General features: G+C 39.9%; 1 protein-coding gene across 2 annotated transcripts in view; it reads right to left on the reverse strand.

Annotated features, from left to right (window-relative positions):
• The window catches only part of THSD4 (thrombospondin type 1 domain containing 4), a 244065-nt gene that overhangs the window by 133094 nt on the left and 91715 nt on the right, over positions 1 to 19256 (reverse strand). The gene's annotated exons all lie outside the window — the stretch shown is intronic.

Here is a 19256-nt window from a genome sequence, read left to right on the forward strand (position 1 = left end):
CCGTAATCGGAAGGATGTGCATCAAATCAGGCTCACTTACAGTCTGCAGTCTGTTCAGGTTGGTTAAGCATACAAACACCTAGCACTGAGAAACATTTCAAACAAGATAGATGCACATTTTTAAAAACTCCATTGTTTTTTCTTTTCAGTTTTACAAGTTACCCTTTAGTGGCTATTCTACTGAAAAAAACACAACTCTTTCATTCTATTCCACTAAAAAAAAAAAAAACCTCTTTCATTTTCAAGAATATATAAAATGCATTATTATTCAAAACTCCATGATTTCTGCTGATGTACAAGAACCAATAGGAAATCAGTCCACTGAAATCTGGGTGCAAGGAACACAGAAGACAAGAAGCAAGACGTTATCGTCTCCTCTGAAAATCTGTTCCTTAAGCAGATAGAGTCTAATACTCCCCATATCTTAAACTATCAGGTTTGCTAACATGTTTCTGTAGCCTTTCTGATGCAAATCATCTGTCATGTCAGAGTTGCTCACAGCTTATTACCCTCATTTGCTAACTGACATAACAGTACCTTCAGTTTCTTTCCAACCAAGAGCAGCACTGATACACAGTGGCAGCGAGGTCCAAACAGAAATCCTTCTTCTTTTGACAAGACTTCATTGCTGCCACAATAATGAACTAAAATTCCTCTCACTTCATCAAGCTTCAGCTCATTGCCTATACCAAAACTGAAACCTACTATTTAATCTGTCAAAGAAGATGCTGTGTGCCCTCGTTTAATACTAAAACATTGTGTTCACAGGATTTTCTACTTGACTTCAGTGTATTTTTGAATCTTCAGCTAAGACATAACAAAAAGCCAAAATAAATAAATGGAATCACTTCAAATATGTATCAAACAACTGTTTTATACTGAGTACCAAACTTACATATTTTAAGTACCAAACTTTCAGCTCAACTTCAGTTACCCCCTGTGCAGACACAGGATTAATGCAGACCAATTCTGAACTCTGGATCTTAGATTTTCTCTCACAGAGCTGAACACATTTAACTGCCACTCATATACATCATGTTTTTTGACCAGCAATCTTCTCATAAAATCCACAAAAACATTTACTGATTCTAAGAAAGGTCAAAGATCTGTTTACCTAATTTGGGGTTTTTTGCAGAAGCTATGCATGCCACATTCAAGGCAGTCATTCTTCCATTGGCTACTTTTTTTTTTAGATTCACCAGCTTATCATCCCAAGGACTTCACTTAGTCATTAAAAAAAAAAACCCCACCAAAAAAACAACAAAAATGCAAAAACCCAAACGGAGTTATTTCCTGCAGTTCAATCTCCAAGTGTAACAGCTAGGTTTAATGATAAACTGAGCATTATTCTTTAGCAGCTTCATCACTTCACACATAACTATATTCAGAATTCTCAAATAAATATAGCCCAGTTTCAGTGATTCATTACAATTTAAGTCAACTTGTCCTTTTCTATGTCTGAAAAGTGTCCTATTTTTATAACATGCAAAGCTAGCAATCAAGCAGCACCTCTGCAGAGTACATTTTCTTATCTTTCCATTCTCTAAAGTCAAGTCAAACAAGCCATTTAGGGTTTCTGAAATGTCCTTATCTTCTCTGTTGGTTCCCTTAAGTTCAGTGACCTGAAGCCTCACATTCCCGTATTCTTCCTCTACTGATTCTCCCCCACATGGTTTTGATACTTTAAAATACTTATTCTTGAAATTATCAGCTGGCCTTCTAGATACCAGTAAAAGTTTTGTGTTACTCAAAGATGAAAAAATTACCTGCTGAAGCATGATACTTTTTCCTGGACCTCTCTTCCTTCACTTCTGCTGTGATAGGTCAGCCTACTGCATTGCTAATGCAGCACAGTAGAGATTACTTGCTGTGTAAAAAACTAATTCTCATTTCATGATTTCTTTGTTTCATTCTTTCTCATTAGGAACTGTTCCCACTCAGACAAAAAGAAATATTAGAACAGTCACTGTCTCTGACCAAAAACAAACAAACAAACAAACAAATCAGGCCTTAACAACAAACATATCCTATAACCCTCTGGCCTTCGATATTCAGATTCTTTTAATAAGCACCTGTAAGGTAGTGCCTTGGTGAGGCATATACCAATCACACTACCTAAAGACAACATCCCCAAATGTGAAAAATCTGAAAAAAACTTGTCTACAAAGAGCAAAATCTGTTAACTGAATTGCCCCTGCTGAATGACAGGCATTTCCCATACAGATTTTATGTAAGCATTATGTATTATTGTATAAGGTGCAGAAATTACAGCAGAACAAACACATTTTAGAATTCCCATGTAGAACAAGACACCACATCGGTAAAAAAAAACCTCCCTGACTCTGTGTTTTGCCGTAATTCTTGAGGTTGTACAGTTTAGGTGCTAGGTCAAGCTGCACTATTGGCTTGGCAACTGGACATAAAATGTCAATTAAAAAAGAAGCTGTGGGGCGATTGATTCCTCCAAAGCCACATTTTTGAGTACCATGTAATCTGATCCCAGACTTTACAAAAAGATCTATCTGACCCCCAGGGATACAGTAACACTTCTCCGTGAAGGCCTTCCCAACTAGCTGGCAACAAGACACATTTCCGCACAAAAACCCTCAGCTCTTTTAAAGTGTGACACAATTACTAGGACAGTTCATTACACAGGTACTGTTTAATATGTCCTCCTAGTGTATTTGTTTTTTATTCACATGCTCACCTTAGCATAACCAAGTCTTTGTGCAAAATCTCACCTTATCCTACCTTATTAAATAGTGAACTTGGGTGAAATTTAATGTTACCACACAGGTTCTGCCAGACATATTCATTATTGATTTAACTGACGGAGGTGCCTTTAGTAAACATTCCTGGTGACATGTAATGTTTGGTTTTCATTTCACAGACTGAAAAAGTATCTAAATCAAAAAATCAGTACTTTCCTTAAAACAGCCTTACTAAACTAGCCTTTAAGTACCTCAGGAACGTCCTGGTCTTCTCCAAACTGCAAGACTCAGGAGTCGGTTTTTTCCCAAGTCCTCTATTGAAACTTACCTTCCACCTTTCCCTATGAGGAATAAGAGCCAGGCATGCTAAAGCAGGACCACAGCACAGTTCTACCACCTTCCACATCTCCATTAAGGACACCAAGCAAGACCTCACACTGCATTGCAAACTGTACCTACTCTGCATCACAGAGCAGAGCACACATTGCAGTGAAAACTTTCCACCAATCTCCTAAGATTGATTTTACTGATCAAACTTAAATCACAAATATAAACACATTTCATTGCTGATTTCAGTGCAGTAGAGGTTTGAGGAGAAAAATTCAACTGGTAAGCATATACACAAATTTTTTAAGGGGAAAAGAGGAATTTAGGTGTTATGACACTACAACCAGTGGCTGGAGTTCAAAACTCCAGCAGCATTTCAGGCTGAGGCCTCTCCTCAGGCTCTGAAAAGGGGACAACAGCCGTATGCCCGCTGGGAACCACAAGTGAGCAAGGGAAGAAGTGTCCTCCACCGGGATTCACAGGCTGACACCCAAAGAACAATCCTGATCTTTTAATCCCATGACAGGGAAAGCACAGGCGTGTCCGAGGCCACAACACGCTCCCAGCCCCAGGCGGTGTCACCGCGATGAGGGGAGGCCGGCCCGGCTCGGGCGCCTCAGGGCGAGAGCAGCACCGGGCACGGGCCTAACGCGACATGGGCCAAGGGAGAAAACTCCCGGGAGAGCGTAAAACAAGCGAAAACTGCCTGCAACTGAACGCGCTCATTCTTCTCTCGTTCTCGCCCCGGGTCCAGCCGCTCCCCGGGAGCAGCCCTCCCCACGCCGACTCCCAGCAGGTTCAGCCCTGAGGGAGCCCATGGGCGTAATGGGAACCAGCGAGGGCCGGGCAGTGCCGGCAGCGATGGCGTTCGTGCCCTCCCTCAGCCGCTGCTCGGCGCACCGGGCCAATCGGCTCCTCTGTGCACCCATCCCTCTGCCCAATTTCACCCTCATCCCACGCCCTTTCATTAAATTAAAGTGTAAGAAATTAAAGTCCTCACAAAACACCTAGTGTAAATCTAGAAAACGTGCACGGTATAACAAGGCAGAAAGTCACCCCTCCAGAAACATTCCTACTTGCAGGAGTTTTTGAACAGACCTGCTTGCATTTCATTGAGGAGTATTTTCAAATGTTAGCACTATGCTGACATGCCCTGGTGCCATGCTGAGGGGCCCTGCAGTGGCACGGTGGGATGCACAGTCCCCCGATTCCAGCCACCTTCTCTGAGGTGGACAGGGCTGGCACAGCCCACGGCTGGTCACCACGACCAGTCACCCTGTGTGGCCACATGCCTTCCACCCTCCACACCACCAGAACCCCTCAGCATTGCACAGTCCCACTCTCCCCTCAGGCCTTCTGGCTCCCAACCCCTCCACCTGCACACCACAGCATGTGTGGGAGGGCATTTGGACTTCATGTCAGCTCTTGCCCTCCTTCAGCTTCCTCTTTCAACGCGTTCTGCCATCCTCATAAATCCCCCACCCAAGGAAAGGCTGTGGGGAGGCACATGGGCATGGTGGATAAGGAGGCCAGGCTGTGATTGAGCTGCTCTGCAGCAAGCTTGAAGAGACACAGAGAGCTCAGCAGGCAGCTTGCCAGTGCACAGAATTGCAATCTAATTATATTCTTAGGAAAAAATGTCAGAAGAAAGAGCATTCCAACCACAATACCTTTGATAAATAATGTATTCAGTTGTTCAGAGGGAAATTAAAAATAGTCACAGACCAAAAAAAACCCCAGGAAATAATACCCAAATCAAATCAGAATGGAACTATCAGTAAACTAAATGACATCGTACACTGACTGGCCTTAAAGAATGTACCGAGTTCTTCCTTTCTGTCTCATCTCCTGAGACTTCAAGCTGATTGGAGCATGTACTGCCTCTTATAGCATGCACATTAAATCTCCTGCCACAGATAATGCTGGCTGTAGGTGCAATCAGAATAAGTGATACAACAAAGGAATTTCACGTTCCCCATGCCATGAGGTAGGGACTGAAATGCACAAAACCTCCTTGATGGTTCCTTAGTCCAAATCTTAATTTAATGTGAGATCCAGACTCCCTGTTGTTATCTACATAGCAGTTCTAGTTCTCCACAGAACATTACAGAATGCTTTTACCATTTGTCAGTTTTTGTAAGTTTGCCTAAACATCTAAAAATAGTTAATAACAAGCTGAGCAATTTGAGAAACGTGCCTTGAGGGTACCCACACAGAAGTGGCATGCACACTCTTGGCAAGCAAATATCATGTTAATACTACATTATAGGATTAAGCAAATTTAAATTAGGCTTCATTCTGTGTGCAAACTGCCTTGTAAAGTCAACTTCAGTGTTTCTCCATAACGAGCCAAGATACACTCATCCATGATGTGTCAGAAGCAATTGTTCCAGGAACAAGTTGTCTCTGCATAGCTCAGTTATTTTCAGGGTCCAGCTTGCCATGGGCTGTAATTCAGTATTTACTCATGATAAAAGCAATGAATCTGCTTTACAGGAAGTGTAATGGAGCATAGCAGACACTGGAAAAACTTTTAAGAGATGTGCTCATGTCAATCCATGTAACATCTCCTTTAGTTAAAGTTTAACAGTGCTGGGATTGGGTGGGATTTCAGCAACAGACTTGCAGGTGACCGACACTCTTCCCTGTGAGGGGGGTGAGGCACTGGCCCAGGTTGCCCTGAGAAGCTATGGGGCTCAGAGCAACCTGGTCTAGTGAAAGGCATCCCTGCCCACAGCAGGGGAGTTGAAAATATGTGATCTTTAAGGCCCCTGAAAGATTTTCTTTTTATATAGGAGGAGCTGCAAGACATGCACATACAGGGAAATGAAGACAGGTCCAGTACCCCACAGCACAAGTCTGGTCCTTTCACATACTGCTGTGGCTGTAAGCTGGCAGCTCCATTGCAGACTTAGAGTGACACAGCAGGCCAGAAACACCTAAATGTGACAATTCCACAATGTGGATCCAGCAGTGATCCCCTGTGGTGCTCGGGATAGATGACAAGTATTGGTGTACTACTAAACACAGGCAACCCAGACTACACAGCTTCCTATACAAAGAAGGAAAACGCATATGAAACGTAACACACCACATTCTCTACAAAGCCTTCAAGAAAGCAGAGCTACTTTATTTAAGGTTTCCCTGTTTAGGCTAATAGACTGCGTGGGCTTAGTTATCAGAACCGGAGCATTAGCTCAAGCTTTGCAGTTTAGGAGACTGTAAGGTCCATGAGAGAAAACTGATCCCCAATCAGGTTGGTTTTCCACTGATGGACAGTTATAAGTTTTTGAGGTGGCCAGAGGAATAATGATTTTACAGCAGTTACCATTTGCCAGATTTCTAAATACCAATATGCAAACATTTTCCAGGAAATAATTATCATGTAACTACATTTGGGCTCTCCAAAAGAAATAGCAATGTGATGTGGTCTGTTTTACTTGAGTCTCTTTTGATACTTTGTCCTTATTAGGCTTGGGAACATCTCTTGACAATAACCAGAAAGGGTCGTGTTTATTTTTTTTCTTCGTCCCTTTCAGTTTTGTTAACTTCTTATAAACTTTTATTACTCTGGTTCAGATTCTTTTTTTAAAAAACATTTTCCATTTTTCATTCCAGTCTCGGAGGAACATTGCCCTTTTTTTTTTTTTTCGACTTCCACTTTTCATTTTCTCATATAATAAAGATGTTTATTACTTCATCTTGTCTCAACAATTTAATAGATATTTGAAATATTGTCTGCACTGGGGTTCAGATATTAATTTTTTTTTAATCAAGCTTTTATAATGAGACTGCTTATACATTTTAACAAGTACGGAGCCCAAACGGAAAATACCATTCCAACAAATTCCTCACCTTCACCTGATTATATCACAGTTTGTTCTACTCTTCAGTGAACAGAGTATTTCTGAAAGGCCACAATGTTCCATAAACTTGTCCTCATAATTAGCGTTTAAGGCAATAAGAAATTTGCAAATGTTGTCATTTACTTCAATTTTCCTGCTATCTCCATTCCTCCCAAATCCTTCTGTCATTAAAAAACTATTAAAAACATCTTACAGATTTACTGTCATGCATTAAAAATAACTGGAAAGTTAATTATTATTCAATGAAATGAAAAGAAACCAACTAGAAACAAGTAATTAATAAAACCACACACATATGAGTCTCTCTTCATCAGCTGGACATCTGAAAATCAGCAAAAGATTTAAGTTTGATATGCCTCTATGAAATTTCAGTGCAGCAAAGCACTCAGTCTAGTGGTTCACATGGTACCTGACCAGTAAGGACTGTTGGCTTCAGTACAGCTGCCACAAGTTAGATGTTTAACAGAGGCTCAGGGCCAGCACTCCTGTAAATGACATAACCAGGTAGTTTCTTACACAGACCTTAGTTTTTACTGTGTTGCATCTGGAACTCTTTTCTGAATTTAAAGGGAAAAAAAAACCCCAACTCCTAAAAATGCATTTTTTCACATCAGCCTTTCATGTGTTTGCAGTCACAACCCAGAGACAACCATTTGTCAGCCAGTGGCCACTGGATGTCTCCACTGGCCTATGCAAACATAGATCAAAGTTCTCTATCAGTGGAAAGCTCTTTCAAAAGGCATTTATCTGGTTTACAAGCCATCACTCACACTTTACAGAGTGCACAGCAGCCACACAGTGTTGCCCTCTCTGGCCCTCAGCACAGGCAGGAGATGGCAGCTTCCCGTGGACTGCACTTCTGGTGAGGTTTCTCAGAGCAGCCCCCAGTGTTTAGATCAGAATTATGAAGATGTAGCTAGGCAAGCAGAAGAAAACCAAACAATTGCTTGAGCTCAAAACTTTTTGTTTCTGTTTATATCCAGTGATAGCTAAAACTGCATCAATAAAACCCTCATTAAGACAATATCATAAGATAAACTGTTAGGAGTTCATGAAAGATGCGTTTTCTTGGCCATTATATTACAGAGACTTTATTAAAAATAAAATTGAAATATTTAGGAAACCTATTATTGTAGATAAAACTACAGAGGAAAAAAAATACAACTAATCTAAACAATCTCATTTTCTGGCCATATTTATATATTTATTTATACTGGCACTAATCAAAGATGAAAACCTGCTACATGCAGTGCAATTTCTCATCTGGAAAAATACCAAAAAGTGCTCCATTCCCTGAGGAGCTGACCACTTCCTGAGGGAGGCTAAGAGCTATCATTCCCAATTGCTCTTAGCTTGGGATGTTCTGGAAGGAGCTTGATAACTGCTTTCTGTCTGTTTTTACAATTGGAAAGAACTGAGTATTTCTGTTTGTCTGTATTAGACTCTTACTGGCCTCTGGAATCTCAGCTTGCACCCAGATCTGTCTCCATCAGCACACTAGTAGCCCCAAAAACTTGGAATGTAAAATAATGTTAAATTACATAAATCAGTATTTTGGCAACTTTAGTAAATACACCTTCAAATGTTCCACAACAAGCTTGGTGAGTTTTATTCAAATCAGTTCTACTGGAGGAGGACTTCACGTCACACTTCAGAGTAATAAATACCAAAGTAGATGGGAAGAAAGGCTTGCGATGCCCCCAGCAGCATTCCAGACAAAAGCTTTCGGTCACCTCTGAAGGAAGCGTATTTAAAGTTAAATGTCTAGGAAGGCTCTCTTCTATTAAAACATGAGCTCTACATGTGAAAACTCCCAAAAGTAATGCTTATCATGAAAAGACCATGAGTAAAGTACCCAGATCTCCAGTATTTAATAAAACGCCAAGCAAGGCTCCACAGAAAGCCTTGCCTCATGTAAAGTCATGGCTCTTCTCCATGCAAGAAGTCTCTCTGCACTGAAGTGCACCCTAAACTTTCTTTAATATGAAGATAAAGAAGGACCAAGCAGCCAAAAGTGACAGCAGGGGAAGGAGGGAAGACAATGCTGCTGTTTCTTGCTATCAGCTTCCTGACAAAATGAGCCAGCTCTCACTGACTCATTTTGTTACACGATTGGCAAAAAATCTTTATTTTCTTTCTTAAACAAAACTTGCTCTGAGCTGTACAGTTTGCATTAAAGTCCAAATGCTTTCTGAAGTTACACTTTTCTGAGTTATTTAGCTTGGGGAAAGAAGGAAGAAACTTAACATGCTATCTATAAAAATGGAAATTACTACATCATTATTTACAGGAAATGATGACACAATGTTTTCAAAACTCTTGCATATAGGAATCAACTTTCATTTTACTTTAATTACACAACTCAGAGACAATAATAATAATGTTTTCAGTTATCTCAATCCATGTTTTTTTTAGTTTCTTTAAACAGACTGAATTTGCCAAAATTTCCCGAGAAATAATTTTGGATCAACTCACAAAAATCCTTGTCATTCCCTGACCTTGCTGTCTCCAGAGGAAGCAGTGACTTAGAAACACTTTTTTTTTTTCTTTTTTTTTTCTTCCCAAAAATCCAGCTCCTGAACTCATTTCACATCCCTCTGATTGATAATCTCATCAGTCTTCTATGCTGATATGAACACAGCCACTCTGATGAACAGAGACTTAAAATGTACTATCTGTGCTTGTATAAACTAAACAAGGTTTTATACTTCTTATACACAGGATACATGTGCATCAACAGGAAAAGCAAGAGGAGAGACTAAACTCCTTTTCTAAAAGGTTTGTAACTGAAGATTCTTTGCTCTGGAACAACACAAAGAAATTACCACCCAAGGAGCTACAGCAGAAAGAATGAAATCAGAAACAAGCAGCAGCTAAAGTCAGCCCCAGACTGACTGTCACTGTCCCTTAGGAAATACATATCAGTATGTTCTGACTGAGCCTTATGCTCAGATTGTCTTAAGATTAAAAAAATAACTGTTGTGAGGTGAGGAGTGCTTCTGAAATAATAAAAAATACTTGTACTCCTTTAAATATTAACATAGCTATTATTTGGTCTCAAACATCCTAACTGTATTTGCATGGCCTCTTGCCACAGTCCTGTAATAGGCAGATAAATTCTTAAGGATTACTTAAAACATTCTGTGCTTTTATTTACATACTCAAAGATATTTATTTCCTTCACTCTCATAAACATCAGTTTAAAACATGAATGCTCATTAGAACAACGTTTTCACTAGGATGCCAGTGACCTGGAGCTTAGTCAGTTAACTTTAACACTGCTTCCCTTCTGGTAGCAGATAAACCCCAAAATATTCAGTGTTTCACACTACATTTATTTTTAAGACTATTCTTATATAAAAAGCTACAAAGATCACTGATGAGACTCAAAATATCTTCGCAATTTTGCTTCTAATTTTTCTTCCTGGTTTCCAAAATTTGCATGCCTTGATTGTTAGATGTTAAGATGGAGAGGAAAACATTGAAAGGTACCAACTCAGTGATCTTGAATCTGGGAGGATCTAATTGGGAGGCTCTGGGAGGCAGTTATTGCTCCCTGATGCCGGCAGCTGGGCTCCACGAGCTCTGACCGTAGCACTTCGAGCCTCTATGCTCTTAGCAACTGGATCTCAGAACAACAAAGCTTAAGTTGCCTCATCTCCCGTATCTCTCTCAGCTAAGGGGAAAATGGGTGTCTGGGAAAAGACTATTTTCACACTGAGAGTTCTGCCACATGAAACTAGGATCTATCTCTCCTGTACTCATCTGTGGCATCACCCTACATCCCACTCCTCCCAGCACAGCAGTAGAAACCAGTACGGACACGTCAAGATAAAAATCTTGTCAAACCCCTTTAACTTCCTTTTACCAACAGGCTCTGCATGCAGGAGAAGCAGTGGCTGTGATTTAGCTTGGCTTTTCAAACGTGTCTGACACTTCAAACTCAGAAAATGACATCTGGAAGTTACTATAAGGGATGTGCAAAGTTGTTTTGAAAACTGCTTGCTAATTACTACTCAGTAATTCACTGGCTGGGTTTTGGTACCTACTGAGTGAGAATCTGCAAGATCTTTCCCAAATACAGCTCCAGCTTATGTATTCATGCATAAGGTAGATGGTGGGATAACGAGAGATTCACAGGTAACACCAAGTTGAGAAAGGCAGCAATACTGAAAGGAAGGATTAGAGCTCAAGAAATATGCTGACAGCTTGGGGAAGGGTCTGGAGAGGCAGGATGAAATATAATAGGGGTTGGTATAATATCCTACATTTGTGATAGAACAACCACCTGCATAAACACAGACTGAAAAACTAATGGAGAAGCAGTAATTACACAAGGAATCTGGAGCAGTGACAGTGGATCTCATTTAATGTGAGGCACTGAAGGTGTGAACTTAAAAAAGAAAAGCAAATGCTGTAGAGGTCAGTATAAAGCAGAAGGCACTGTGCAAATCACAGCAGGGACCAACATGCAGTCCAACACTATTCTCTTCTGATGGGCCATGTGAAGACAATACAGAGGAGAAAGTGAGTGACCAGCACTTCAGTAAACACAGCTAAAGAAGGAAGATTCAAATAAGGGTGGTGTTTTGAAAAAGCAGCGGGAATGACAGTCTCTAGGTAGAGGTAGAATACAAAAGGGAATAGAAGTCTTCCTATGTCAGCTGTGAACTGGACAGGAGGTGATGGGCCAAAGCTGCAGCATGGAAATCTATATTACACTTCACAAAAGATTTCCACTTGAAGGAATAACTAAGCACCATTTGCTTATGGAGACTGTAGAATCTCCAACACTGGAGACTGGCACTGGACAAACTGAACAAACACAAACTGTGCTCTTCTAAAGGGTTCTATTTCCTAACCTCGGATCTTGCAGAGCTCACAAGATCCTTCGTGATCCTATGTTTATTTATTGACTTATTCCTCCTTCCACAGTGCCTAGTTATAATAGATACAGCAATCGCTTTCATTCCAAATATATTTGCTGTCATGTAATAAATGTTAAGATATGGTTGTTCCCCATCAAGGAAACTGTTACCATTCATACAAACAGTTTCTGCATTAATAAAGCTCTTCTGTGGCTTCTCCCCAAAGAAATGTCAATGCTCAAGTGCAGTCCTAGATACACAGATGTTCAGAGTTCAGAATGAGAAATAAGGAAGATTTTCTTGCACCTGTCTGGACTCTGTCCCAGAGAATTGCACCAAGGAACATAAAGTCTTAATTGTAAAAATATTTCCAATAAGTCAGTTTTTGTCTCTGGAAAGCAGTAAATTGTGAAATTTCACAGTCTTGCAAATCCTACCTCTCATTCTGGACTGCAGAAGGCATAATAAAGGTATATCATCTTCTGTCCCCAAAGTCCTACATGGAAAGTATCTACAGCCTGTACAATGTACAACTTGTCAATGTACAACTCTGAGTCCAACACAGTAAAAGTAATGTTAACACTTAAAAATCTTTCTAAAAACGTTATCACCTGTTATCTTAAAATATTACACCAAAAGCAACCCACAGGGTAACTGCTACCTCAAATGCCTAGGTAACATCAAACCCATACATCTGGGTTTCAGGCTGTTGATTTAAAGGTTTCGTAATGACATATGCTGCAACTGCATCTTACATACCCTGAAACACCTTAGCTCCTAGCAACTTAAGATTTGTCCCTTGAACCATGTCACTATAAATGTTTTAATAGGATGCTGGAGGTCAAACCATGAACCTCTAATAATGAAAATATCAGCATGATCACATGGTAGTTAAGTAGACCCTTAAGAACTAGAAACTCCTCCTGAATGGTAACATACTTGTTACCATCAAAAGGGAGCAACACAGAACACATTTATCTAATGCTTCACTTTTTCCTTTCCATACCATAGCAGCCAACAGCTACCTCTGCATGAAAGTATCAGAACCATTCCTAAGACCTGAAACAATAAAGTTTCTCACTTTTCTGAAAATTACCTTTAAGGTGTTAAATTTATAATCACCTTACAATGGTGGTGTGAGGCCTATTAGCCTATTGCTTTGTGTCCGTGCAGCCAGGCTACTCCACACAAAACAATACAGAATTTTAGTGGCGACTGGGACATAGCAAAAAAGTTTCCAAACCATCAAGAAAGCTAAACTAATAAACCGTGCCCAGCCTAGTTACATTCATTCTTCCCGAAGCAATTAAGAGGGAGAGGGAATGAATGTTTAATTGTGCAAATCATTTTTAAATGTCTGTATCAATTAATGCTTGCTAACATAGCACAGAAAGAGGGACACACACCACTGCAGCTCCCTTAAAAGTTGCCAAAGCTCTTCTCCCTGCCCCTATCTGAAGTTGGACTCAGTGCAACACAGTAATACAGCAATCCTTTCAAGTCTGGCAGCAAGACTGCAGCCAAATATGTAAGCTATTCACAAATATTATCCAAAAATGGAGGGCAAGCACAGTTTGTGATTTTGGGTTCACCTGGTACAGACCTTATGGAGGAAGAAACTGTGCTGGAACAGCAGAGGTAGCCATATTAACTAAAGAATCTGAGGAGCAAAGAGGGGAAACTTCAGCAAAACACTGTTGTGAAAAATAATGGATCACACTCACAGACCTTAAATATAAATTACCTCTCTTTTAGCCAAAAAGCAGCTGTACGAAAGCTGATGTTAACAATTATCCTTTTTCTATTGAAACCATTCTGTACTGGCTCAAGCACTTTAAAACTATATATGCACTCACAAGCTTTCAGCAGCTCACCCTCCTCCTTTCTGAAGTACTGCCTGCTCCTCTGGTGAAAATAAGCTGGTTAAGTCCTGTAAGCAGCCGGCTCAATATGATGCCCAATCCATAGTGCATAATCATGGATTTGGGGGAAAAAATCCACTTCTTTTAAGAAGAAACACAAGATGATTTTGCTCTGTGATTCAATACCCAGACTAGTAAAACCCATTAAATATCCATCCTCACTCAATATTCTATTTTATTTGGCATTTTCCTAAACTCCAAGATCCTTGGCAGTGAAACAGGAGCATAGACATGAACTGGCATTGCCCTGTCCCTGCAAGGGAACAGCTTCATTATACCTAGTGCAATGCCTGTGCCTTTAAAAGAAAACAGGGAGTCAGAGGAAAACACAGGAGATCTCAAGTTGCACTAGCTGCTATTCTTCTGGAATTAATAATTATGGAACAAGAGATGTTGCCAAGCAAATGACCTATTCAGATAGATTCTGAGAAGGAGATTACTGATGAAATAAATATTTTGAATTTTGTGGCTCTCTAATAGACCAGTGAGCTTCTGTTACAATACAGCCAAGGACACTGACCCTATCAAGCATTTTACTAAATAAACCTTACATGCGCTAACACTTCAGCTATTCCAAGTTTATTGCCTGTATATTGACCAGCTTACACAAGACACAAATATGGAACAAAATCATATATTAAATTAACAGCATACTCTTGCGAACTCCAGTGAAGATGCAAGAGAATTCAAAACATATGGAGGTATTTTCCTATGAACTATATTAAATAGGGAGATGTATTAGTTACAACTGGGAATTACTGCAGACAGATATCAGCCACAGACACATAGTGCAGTGCATTATATTTAACATTAGAACATCTACAGTGCACATGAGGGCCTGTTCCAGAAATTTGCATTGCCTTGGGGTGCACAGATGCATCAAGAAAACTGTTTCTGTTCCCTTTTTCCTGACTGGAACACCTTCCAAGCTTTAAGTTATGCCACTGAATAAATAATGTAAAGTAGCACAGCTTGTTACATAGGATGGAAAACCAGCAACACACAGCCCTGCTGCTCTAGATGGTATTTCTTACACCAGATCAGTCCTCTTAGCAGTGAGTTTTAGTTTAGATTCCAAGTCTTTCTTTCAATACCTCTACAGCACAGAAGACTCTTACCTTGGCTGTGTCTTCATTTTCAAAAATAGACTTTATAGTAACAAGCTAGTTCACAGCAATTAAGGTCAATCATGTTGGTTTCAAAAGAGATGACAGAAATGCCGATGGAAGGATCTACAGACAGACATATCCATATAAACTTCAGAAAAAAAATAGAGCTGGTAAAGATCTGATGCAAACGTGTAGACATTAAATTGCATTTTACAATACATATAGTTATTTAAACTGCTTTATCTTCTAAGTATTTTCCAACTCTCTTGAGTGTCCAGTCTGTATGTGTTTGGTCAAATTCTTTTATTGATGCTTGATGTCCATTTCCATTTGCAAAGACCTCTATGAGCACAAGGCCATGATTCCACTCTGCAACAGGCAGAAATACAGTCACAGAAAATTCCCCGAGAATCTCTTCAACATTGGCTGTGAGTCCTTCAAAAGACAGTAAGGATGGCTTATGGGAATGAGATGTGAATGAAATGTATTTCAACTGAGCTAAGTGTATTAGAAGACTATTGGAGTCAGAAAGCAAGTCTTGATCTAGTATTTTATTTCCACTGAAAGACAATCTCTTCAATGAGGGTGGTGACTGTGGACAGCGTGCTGATGGTACTGACATGTGGCTTGGCTAGAAATGGGAAGAAGGATGTCTGCTGGTATATATGATTCAATATGCTTAGTTTAGATCAACTAGCTAACAGCAAAGATGAGCAATTAACTGTATTTTTCTTCTGTATTTCCACTGAAAGCTGTTGAGCTGGATTCAGAGAAATTCCCAGAACGCTTACAGCATTGGTAAGATTAAAGTTTTTCTCATCAGTTTTTCAACTGAAAACTCATTTATGGTTGTAAGAATTACCCTAATCATGACATTTAGTTTCTCCTTTCATGGCTTCAGGGATGATGGATAGAATAAACAGCATTTTAGGCAGAATGCTTCATATTAGATCCCGCCACAGCTAAGACTTGCTTTATTGCATTGGACAAAATAGTAACCAGACGCGCTCTATAAATTACAAACCACAAAATCAGGATAAAACTTCCTTTTTTCCAGAAGTACTCCCATAATTTCTAAAAAGTTCACAAAATACTGTGACAAGAGCCACATCAGTACCCAGACAGACTGAGTCTCCCGCTCCCTAACACTGAGTAGCATCATATTCAACAAGATATCACTGTGATTAAAGCAGATTTATGCTCACAGTCAAAAAGCCTTCAGACTGAGAAAGGACAACAAAACTGGCACCTGGGTCTTCTTGCTTCTTAAAAGCAAGAACTCTTGACAAGGAGCACTGCACACAAATCTCCAACTTCATGGAGCAGACAAAGCATCAATTCTATCTGGAGATGTTTCAGGCAAGAAAAGCTAACCCCATAGTTTGAATATTATTCCAAGTATAATCTGACTTCATTTTAAACTGGATTTTATCCAGTGTTCCTGCAGTAACCCCAAGGAGACTTGATCCACTGATGACTTCTAAACTGATTTTCATAGAACAGATCCAACATACTTCAAATATCTTCTTTAATTTCCCAGTGACTAATGTACGCTGTTTCCATCAACATAATGTTTTAATCTAATAAAGAAAGCCAAAGCTTTTAATTTAGAAAGTTCACCTTCTTCCTGTATATGCTGCATCTTCTCTGTGTTCCCAGCTCCCGCCCCAAATGAAAACAGAACTTGAGGCACAGAAGGGCTAAATGTGTCGACCCAGCCAACCATAAGAACTTTCCATCTGGCCAAATGCAGATTTATGCAGGAAAAGCTGCTGTCCCCAGACAACAGGACCTTTGACATTTTAAACTTTCCAACTCAGCTATTATCACTTGAAAAAGTTTTGTTTTGTTGTTTTAATGAGAATGCTGCAAATATGCTAGAGAAATCACGGAAAATTTTCTAGATAATTCAGTGATTTTAACAGGAGTTACTCAAATGCCATTGTGGTAGATAATCACCTCAGCAAGCTAAAATACATACATGAAAACAAACATGCTGGCCTGGACCTACTCAGATTCATACGCACTTTAAGTATTTAAATATTGCTTTGCTGAACAGTAACTAATGAATCTGCACAATACCTGAAAGAATTTGGTATTTTTTCATGGTTCCTTTTGCTCATGTTTTCCCTGTGCTTCTGCTGTGGAACAGGAACCCCATCCCTATGTACATCCCCTTGCACTGCCAAGACACTTCATTGAGCTACCACCCTCCACAAAGAAATCCCTTGGTTCTGCTCCTGAGACCCGATCTAAACCTTCTTGCTTCCTACACAGGATGCAAAGGAGGTCGTGGTTCAGCACAGCCGCCTCCTCCTCTATGCAACAGGAAAGGCAGAGACAGAGCACGGGCACAGGCCACTCACCCCACCCCATTCCCCAAGGTGAGCAGCAGTAGCCAAAGGAACTCTGTAATTCCAGTTTCTGCCAGTCAGGACACTAAATAAATAAATAAATAAATAAATAAATACGGCAGAATGATCTTACTGAAAACCCTCCAAATTTCAGTGGAGCAACAATCTTTTAATATTGTTTGAACACAAACCAGAGATTGAATGTTCTGCAATAAAATCTCTGTCAGTGACGCTAACAAAAATATTAAATTTCAGCAATATGCTGACTTTTTAAAAATGGACATCTGTTTGTATTTAGGTTCTTCATGTGACTATATTCAACAACAATGAAAGGATGAGAGCATTCCTTCCTCCAAATTGCTCCAAAACTGGTAGGTGACTATCAAGCTGATTAAATTGAGAAATTAGCATTGGAGGAAATTGAATCCAGCAAATCAATCACGTAGTCCTTGTTCAGGGGAGAGACCCCTACTGAAATAAAAGGGAAAAACCTGAACTTCAAGTGATTGAAATCATTTGAGGTAAGGATTGCTGAATTTGGCACAGGATCTGTAAGAGATGCTAGACTGTCCCTCAATGCCTCTCCGTCCTCATCTTCTGACACCTGCCTGGTCCCAGGGCTTCACCAAGGAGACTATGGCTTATTGTAGTTTTGAAGCATGGAAAAGCAGAACCTTGTTAGAACTCATGAAGTCTCATTTCACAGACTTCTGTGTGACTGACAGGAAATTTAAACCCCAAGGATGAAAGCACTGAAGACCCTCTCTGTGCTCTCCTCCACTCCAGCCCAATGAGCACCATCAGCTGACAGACGTGGCCGCCACTCAAACCTCCATCCCCGGTGCTGCCATTCCGCTGGCATGGGAGGTACAGCCAAACACACGACCAGAGCAGCTGGGCAACACTCCCACAGGACCCTCCTCTGCACGTTATTCCACTGTTTGAAATTCAGACAGGCCCACTCTCAGTGAGCCCCACACCAAAGACAGCCAGAGTTCTCCAATAGCATTTCTGCACTCCAGCCACAATTATCACAGTCCTGTTGCTGAGTCATTGCCAACCATCTGGACATCCACAGCTGGCAAAGAAAACTAGAAAGCCTCAGCCTTGGGTGCTGGGATGTCACTGTTCTAGCCCAGTTCAGTAGGTGACTGTATTTTTTTGTTCTAATGGAAAATTTTAAAGAAGCATTTGATGTCATTAGCAACAGAGAGGGCCAGTTTCCCAGCACAGTTCCAGCTCACACACAAGGCTGTTACAAGGACAGCCTGAACCAGGAAATGAGGAAGAGATGTGGATGGACACAAAGCATTAGGTCTGCCTGGGAACAAATGAAAACTGTAAACATTGCCTGTTATTCCCATTAAGAAATAGGTATTGGCTTCTTTATAGCTACTGACCTCATTTCTCACACTTATTTTTGTGGAGCTAAATAAAGGACAGTAAATTTTCATAATAATCTATTATACATTAGAATTGTATGTTTTCACAACTATCAATACAACAACTCTTGAAAAAAAACTAAATTAACACAGACAATTTGGTCTGAGTTACTCAAATAAACTACTTCAGTACTAATACTATTATTTTAATCCGCTTGAAATTTCAGGAAATAGAGAAAACCACAGTGAGATCCAATTTTTTTTATTGTGTTATGCAAATATCTGAAAATTTGAAGTGTTTGAACAAAGAAACTGTTTCCACAATTTCAAAGCAAGATATATGATTAAATTAGATTACAGTTCATAACCCTATATATTAAATACATATCAGATGATAAAAGGAACCGTTGATGATACAAAACTAGGTGCTTTTACTGTAATTTTTCATTTATTGCTTTCCTAGATTACCATTTGAACAAACTATATATAATCAAACTCCACAGAAAGCTGTTCATACAATATGCCTCTTTAAAGCCATATTTTCTTACAGAAGTGAAAGGTCAAATACCATTGGCTTCCTTGGTTATGTATGTACTAGGAATGCACATTTCCAGTTAATGAGGTAACGCCCACTAGTAACATGCTTTTTAAACAGAGCTAGAATCCACTGTACTGCCACTTAGGCAATATCATCAACACTTCCATAATCCTGTTTTC

Source organism: Coloeus monedula (genome assembly GCF_965178545.1).
Source record: "Coloeus monedula genome assembly, chromosome: 14".
Lineage (NCBI taxonomy): Eukaryota > Metazoa > Chordata > Aves > Passeriformes > Corvidae > Coloeus > Coloeus monedula.